This window comes from Crocuta crocuta, unplaced genomic scaffold, assembly GCF_008692635.1.
Source record: "Crocuta crocuta isolate KB4526 unplaced genomic scaffold, BGI_CrCroc_1.0 scaffold112, whole genome shotgun sequence".
Taxonomy (NCBI): Eukaryota; Metazoa; Chordata; class Mammalia; order Carnivora; family Hyaenidae; genus Crocuta; species Crocuta crocuta.
This window is the reverse complement of record NW_027528818.1, coordinates 6853193-6861760: the sequence shown is the minus strand read 5'-3', so window position 1 is coordinate 6861760 and position 8568 is coordinate 6853193.

The window sequence follows — 8568 nt, the reverse complement described above, 5'->3', positions numbered from 1 at the left end:
CCAAATTCTTACATGTCACTCCTACCTCTCAATCTATTCTTCTATTGTGAAGAAGAAAATGAGAGCAGAAGGACACAGAGGAGGAGGGAATGAAACAAGAGAAAAAAGAAGAGAAAGAAAAAAGGAAGAAAAGGAGGAGAGAGGAATATCACCAGAAAGTTCATGATCAATTTTAAAAGCATAGGAGAACTTTGGCATCCCTTTTCCTTCCTCTCATTGTTCTCTTTTACCTTCTTTCTTTCACCTTTCTCCCGTGTTCCTCTTTATACCCGTGGCTATCAGTAAATATACATGCACAATTTAAAACTTATATCATGCCACTAATATAATCAGAGATCCTTCCTCCATACAGATTGCACAGCAATGCAGTAGTCAGCCCCTGGATTCAATAAGTGCTTCATAGTATTGAGGTCACCTCATCCCTTAAGTAAAGCCGACCAAATGTCTCATCTCCTGTATGTGACAGAATTGGAATGAGAAGAGGGAAGCACTTATGTTTCTGCCAACTGTCATCAGCACTGTTTATTCTGATGAATTTCATATTACTGTTCTGCCTTTGCTTATTATTTTGATTTTCCTCCCCTCTTCACCCCATCCCAGTTGAACACTGCCTGCCCTAACGCTTTCACACGTACACAATAGCAACTGCTCAACTCATACATTTTACATATGTCTAGACTAGAGTGAAATTTTGGTGAAATCAGAATTGGAGGTGGGAGTTACGTATCAGAGAAACATAGAGAACAACTTGAAATTAAACATATACCTGTTTTTAAAGTCTCTTAGCTATTTCTGACACTGGAGAATTTGCCTGGCTACCTTTCTTCCATGTAGGAAGTTGCTAACTGTCTTGTCTCCCCTCATGCAGTTTCATCTTCTCTCTCATTGTCAAGCTTCCTAGAGAAACTCAAACTTCTTATCTTGCCATTCAGAGCAATTAATTTGCCTTTGTCTCACTCCTAGCCCAGCCTAGTCTTACACCAATAGACATCATTCCACAAACCAAATGGCTCCTTGCAACACTTAAGAAATTCATTTCTTTCACTGAAGAGGAATTCTTTCCTAGGTCTTAAACTAACAGTTTATTTTCCTCCTCATTATAATTTTGAAAGCATTATTGTAAATAAAAATAATGCAAAAACAAAAGAACAACTCAATCTTTTTTTTTTTTTTAGAAGGATTCTCTAAATTTTTTTTAATGTTTTATTTATTTCTAGGAGAGAGAGAGAGACAGCGTGAGCAGGGGAGGGTCAGAGAGAGAGGGAGTCACAGACTCTGAAACAGGCTCCAGGTTCTGAGCTGGCTGTCAGCACAGAGCCCGACGCGGGGCTCGAACCCACGAACCGCAGGATCATGAACTAAGCGAAAGTCGGACGCTTAACCGACTAAGCCACCCAGGCGCCCCAAGAACAACTCAATCTGAAAGGAATAATGTTGAAAGGTGAAATGTGCTGTGATAAATATGCTTAAAAGTTCTGACTAGTGCCTTAAGTAACAGTGCTTTAGTAAAATATTTATAAAGGAATTTTCTCCAAGAAATACAAATTTATAGATAACACTATATGTGCTTGTGTTGTGTGTATCCATCAGTTTCTAAAATAGCAATAAAAGTCTAATATATGGCAAAACACAGTGTGAAGACAAAGAAATAAGAATGTTAAGACTTTGGCTAACAGGCACACATAAGCAGAAACCTCAGAAATGCAGGCATAGTTATGACCCCTAAGAGTTAAGTATATTGTATAGTCTATGCGTATGGGGGTAGGGAAGTTTTGGTTGAAAAGGTGAGGATAATAAATGTGAGCACTGCTGAAGTAGCCACTCGAGAAACAATCAGGCAAAACATATCAATGTGGTACACTTGTTCTGCCTTCCATGGAAACTCTGAGAGAAATTTGATTGATTAGTTGGCCAAGTTAACGAGCAAACTACAATCTAGCAGTCTGTCCCATCCAACCCTACAATGATCAAATGCACAATGTCTTGTAGAGGAACCCAGAAAGAAAGCCAGGCTAGAACTAACCAAAAACATATATCATGTCCAGGGAAAGTGTCAATGAATCCGGAACCAACACTTTTTGAAAAAAAAGAATTAAAGGAAAATAGTATCAAGACTTGACAGGTCTTCACAAGGAGCCTGAAAAGGAAGGGAAGATGAGAGAAGTAAAGCTGACTCAGAGAATGTTTGAAATTTTGAAATAATGCAGGTAGTTATGCTACGCTTGAGATGACATAATCAAATGCAGCATGACTGACGATAACTTAAATTTGCAAAGCTCTAAATTGGAAGCAGGTTTTTAATTTGGCAAAGAGACCTTTTCATTCCATGAACATCAAGTCAGAATGCAATCATTTTAGTGAGGTATTCAGCTTTGCAACATTCAGTGCATTTGTCATAACTAATTATTTGACCACATCTTGGTGGCTTAGATTTCTTGATAAGAATGATAGAAAATTTGACCAATTATAGCTTTGAAGTTTTGGTATTCAACATTCCAAAGAAATAAGGGTCCAAACTGTTCCTGTTAGTATCACATGCCATTTTCTAACAAACTGACTCAACACTAGTTTGCATTTTAAGAAAGAAGAAAAGAAGGAAGGGAAGGAAGAAGGAAGGGCAAAAAGAAAGAAGAAACTCATTCTTTTAAAAATATACACATGACTGTGTGTTTTGTGGTCATTTGCATTGAGAATGCCACATGAAGAAAGTGTCCAATTTCAATAACTCATTTTCCTCTTACACATTTTAAATATAATAAAGAAATTGTAATCAACCATTTGTATTATTTTGGTGGTATCAAAATGTTTTTGCTGGTTTCAAAGATGAAGTACAGGCAACCTGTGGCATACAGAGACTTCCTGAGAGATGTCTATCTGTCTGGTTGGTTTGGGGGGTTTTGTTTCATTTGTTGTTTGTTGTTTGCTTTTTTTTTTTAATTTTTTAAATGTTTTATTTATTTCTAACAGAGAGAGAGAGAGAGTGTGTGTGTGAGCAGGGGAGGTTCAGAGAGAGAAGGAGATACAGAATCTGAAACAGGCTCCAGGCTCTGAGCTGGCTGTCAGCACAGAGCCCGACGCGGGGCTCGAACCCACGAACTGCGAGATCATGACATGAGCCGAAGTCAGAGGCTTAAATGACTGAGCCACCCAGGCACTCCTCTTGTTTGCTTTTTTGTTTGCCATGGAAACTTTCAAAGCAACCCTTGCTTACTCTAATAGAGTAGTCTTATTCCATGTATCTTACGAGTGATTACACAATAATTCAACAGATTTTTTTAAGTAGACTTCATGCCCAGTACAGAGCCCAACATGGGCTTGAACTCACATCCCTGAGATCAAGACTAAAGCTGAGAGGGGCACCTGGGTGGTTCAGTCGGTTAAGCATCCGACTGTGGCTCAGGTCATGATCTCACGGTTCATGGGTCCAAGCCCTGCATGGGCTCTGTGCTGACAGCTCAGAGCCTGGAGCCTGCTTCGGATTCTGTGTGTATGTCTCTCTCTCTGACCCTCCCCTGCTCATGTGTGTGTGCCCGTCAACAGATTTTCTAATAGGTTGTTAAACCTATATCTCGTTGCTGATATATCATTTATTTGTCCCATATTGGTCTTGTCTTGCTCCCACTCTTAATCAGTCCAGGTGCTACTCAGGACATGCAGTGAATTTTAAGCCTCACTTACTCAGGAGTTAGGATGAGAATGTCTTGTCCCATTTCCCCCACATGCCCACCCTGTTACTGAAGTTCCAACCCCATAACGTGCTAGCCCAGCCCATATGAATAATTTTCTGTCTGCTCCTCCATATCTTCTCTTCTGCTGTAATTAGAGCTCTACCTTTGCTGCTTCTCTCTTGTGAGTCTTTGTCTTTGCATCACACTCAGAAGCCAGGGTGCTGTAAGAATCTCACCTACCACCTTGAGCAAATCAAATATATCAGCTCGAGTCTCTTTATTTATCACATGTGACTGCATATCCTCATAAGGCTATTTAGAATATTTGACCAAATGGACACAAATTATTCAGAACAGTGCCTAACATACAGTAAATGAAATTGCTTTGACTTCCCTTCAAAATAAGAGAGGTCTGGCTTAAGAAAATATTAAGTATAAGTTTGTACTGGGACAGTAGTTTATTAAGTGTTCACTAACAATTCTAGTTTCAAAATCTCTAAGTAATATATATTCATTTTTTCTGTGTTTCTCTAAAACCTGTTTAAAAAAATAAAAACAAACAAAAAAAACCTCCATTCCCAGATTTTTGGATATTTAAAATGATATTAGAAGATTCTGGGAAGAGATAGCAGTGGAAGCATAATTTTGGGATCTCCCTAAATCTCCCATAAGCAACAAGCAAAGACTGAAAGCCCACAGATAATAGCTACAACAAAATTAAGTGACGGAGAATCCTTATAAATCCCAAACTATGAGTCATTGGCCACGAGCCACCCAAAGTGGAAAGAACCACATAGCATCAGAAGCTATTAAGAAAAAAATAGAGGTAAGGCACAGGGGGCTTCTGAGGGCCCTGAGAACGGGAGAAACCAAATATTGCCAAGAAGTATTCATTGAAAAGCTTAGTAGGGCCAGCTGTAAGCAGTCACCAAAACTTTAAGTGGGCTCTTCAGGCTCCAATCTGTGAATGAGAGCAAAGGGACCATAGTAACATGTCCCTCTGGTGAGTTATCCACACCCTGTGGACTCCTGAGACTAACCAAATGAAGCTGCCTTCCAAGATGAAACCCTGCACTAAGAAGAGACTCAACAATGAAGTGTAAAATGAAGAGGAAAGGTGCTATAGAGATGACAGGTGGGTAGGAAGAATGTAGCTATTCTACATAGGGCGTTCAGGGAAAGTCTCACCTACAAGAGGACACTGGAACAGAACCGGAGGGAAATGCAGGAGTGTCTTAGTTTGCTATGACTGCTGCAGCGAGTACTACAGACTTACTGGGTAAAGCAACACAAACGTATGATCTCACACTGCTGGAAGTCAGAAGTGAATTCAATAGCCTCACTAGGCTGACCTCAAGTTGTTGGCAGGGCTGGTTCTTTCTGCAGGCTCCAAGGGACAAGCCATTTCCCTTGCCTTGTTCAGCTTCTGGAGGAGGCCACCTGCTTCCCTCAGCTCATGGTTATTTCTGTCTCACTCCAACTATTGCTTTGATCATCACATCTACACTCCTCTCTGATCGCCTGCCTCCCTGTGATAAGAACGCTTGTGATTGCTTTGGGCCCACCTACATATTCCCAGATGATCTCTCCATCTTAAAAATCCTTAACCACAACTTCAAAGTTCTTTTTGCAATGTAAGGTAACATATTTACAAGTTTCAGACTAGGATACAGACATCTTTGGAGCATATTATTCAGTCTACCACCGGGTACACAAGAAGACTGGCCTTTCTGTATGAAAGGGAAAGTAAGAGGTGCCTTCTACTGTCAAAGCAATGATTGGCCCTGATTTTCATGTTTCCACTAGGATTTAAACTAAACCAATCCCTCAAGGCACTCAAAAAATGTTTATAATGTTTTAAAAACAATCACTACATGTTGGGCTTTCACTATTTCACTAGAATCTGAGCAGAAGACATGTGAAAGAGAAGAAGAAATTTAGATCAAAGGCAATTGAATCCACTCATTTCAATCCATTTCAAAATCTGCTGTTTTCCTGGAAAGACTTAATTAGGATGCTAAATTTTGTGTCAAAATGAAAAAAAAAAAAAAGAAATACACTGTACATCAAAAACCAGCATGTCTGTTTTACCTGTACTGGCTAAAGACTGTCAAGACATAAAGAACATATGTATTTGTGAATCAATGTTTTAAATATCTTTCCATTGCTGAGCATTCATATGTTAATTTAAGTAATTCTCATATGATTTACAGTAAACTGTTGCTAACCTTCTGTCATTGCTACCAAATACAGTAGATGGAAATATGAAGATATTTCTACATATTCATGGTCATTAATATGAAAGACAATGTATTTTATTTAAAAATTAATAACTAGGCCTCATAGTAGATAGAAGAATTTAAAGGAAAAAATCAAATATATATGGAAACCCATATGCACACATAAACTTTTGAAATCTCATCTAATGTCCTAGGAAGAGAGACATAGTTGAATTCTAACTCTAGAATCAGATCTTCTCAATATGTCTCATTAGCCCTGTACACTTAGTTGCTTAAACTATAAGCTCATTTTCACATCTGTAAAATGGGGATAACATATGTGCTGCTCTTACATTAGTAAGGATTAAATGAGATGATGTAATGTGAAATCTATGCAGGATTTAGCCAGAGGGGAAAGTTCTCAACAATCATATGCTATAACTCTTGTCATTTACTCTTCAGTTTCACATTTTACAATGTTTTTTCTTTCATAGTTCATTGTCAGGTTGGTTTCCATATAACACCCAATGCTCATCCCAACAAGTGCTCTCTTACATGCCCATCACCCTCCTTCCCCTCTCTCCCCACCCGCATCGGCCCTCAGTTTGTTCTCAGTATTCAAGAGTGTCTCATGGTTTGCCTCCGCCTCTCCCCAACTATTTTCTCCCTTCTTCTCCCCCATGGTCCTCTGTTAAATTCCTCCTAATCCACCTATAAGTGAAAACATATGATATCTGCCTTTCTCTGCCTGACTTATTTCGCTCAGTGTAACACCCTCAAGTTCCATCCACGTTGCTACAAATGGCCAGATTTCATTGTTTCTCATTGCCATGTAGTATTACATTGTATAGATAAACCACATCTTCTTGATCCATTCGTCAGTTGAAAGACATTTAGGCTCTTTCCATGTTTTGGCTATTGTTGAAAGTGCTGCTATGAACATTGGGGTACATGTGCCCCTATGCATCAGCACTCCTGTATCCCTTGGGTAAATTCCCAGTAGTGCTATTGGTGGGTCATAGAGGAGTTCTATTGTTAATTTTTTGAGGGACCTCCACACTGTTTTCCAGAGGGGCTGCAATTTTCACATTTTAAGATTTTAAATAAATCATTCCCCCCATCTCCTTCACAGATCACTGAGAACTTGAAACACAGAAGCCAGAGTGATTGTAGTTAAGTTGAAATATTAGGCCCTATCATATCTCTCCTCTGGTTTCTAACTCATGCTAAGGGAAAGCAGAGATTCTTACAATGGCCGAGAAGCTACTGAAGTCTCCCTGAGGGCATTTACTCCTCCTCAGTCTTTTCCCATGTTGCCTTTCCTGCTAATGCTGAGAATGTCAGTTCCTTCCTGCCTCAGGACATTTACTCTTGCTCTTCTCTGTCTAGAACACTTAGTCCCAAAGATTTAATGGCTTCTTCCCTCTTTCAAGTCTTAAGCCAGAGGCATTCCCTTTTTACGAAAAGAGCATTCCCAGTCACCTTCTGTTTGTTTTTTTCTCCAAAGCACTCATTCCATTTCTATTATATGTTATAAATTACCTATTTATCTTATCTACTGTCTGTCCTTTTCACCCATATAGAAACTCTAAGAAATCAGGAAATTGTATCTCTTATTCATTGCTCCATCCCTTTGCCTAGAACAATGTCACAGAGATAGAAGACAGTCAGATGCTCTACTTAAACTGATGCATTCACTTTTGTTCTATTGATAGCAGACCAGAGTCTAGGCATTCACTGCAAACTTCTACCATCATATGAATAGCGTGCCCCCTACTACCCTCCATTGGCAGAAACAGGTAGTTTGTGGGCTTCTCAAAATCTTTACATCTACCCCAATTATATACTTTACTTCTCAGTTATCACAAAGCGAGACCAAACATGACTGGCACATCTTCTATAATGAAAAAAGCTGCGAACTGCTTATTGTAATTTGATAAATTTTTCTTCTCCCTCAGAACTGTCATCTCATGCTGTTAATGTCCTCCTCTGTTTAATCACATCTATCCCATTTGATGCTCACAATGACTTTATGGGGGATATACTATAATCTCTATTTTACCAATGAGGGAGTAGAGAATAAAGGAATCTGACAGGTGATTAGGAAGTCCCACGATGAATGGTTTGAACGTCGAGATGTATCACTCCAAAGTCTATATCTTTGGAACTCTGTTCAAAGATGTCTCACTCTAGACAGTCTATGTCTATTTGGAACTGTAGAAGATTGGACATTGTTTTCAAAGAGTCTTGAAGTTTAAAACATTATTTTCTTGAATCCTCAGAGACAAATTAGTATTTGAAATGCGTGTAAAAGTATTTCTATTCTGCACAATTTCCCATAAAGACAAATGCCTCATTTTTATGTTTCTTATAATGCATGCAAACTCCAAATATAGCTTTGCAACAAAGCAGTCTCTGTATCACCATAGAAGGCAGTCATCACTTCTGTGCTAAAGGGATAGCATAAGAATCATTGGTACATCCACTTAAAATTTCAGTTGGATCCAGGTAGAAACTGATTTATGAAATTGACTAAGTTATTGAGTCAATAACTGGCAGAAAGCCAGTCTCAAAAGAATCTAGACAAGACTGAAAACAAAAGAAGAGTAGGGAGAAAAACTCATTTGAGTCAACATAGATTCTCTGTTCTAAGAAATAAATTAAAACAAAAGTGGGGAAAA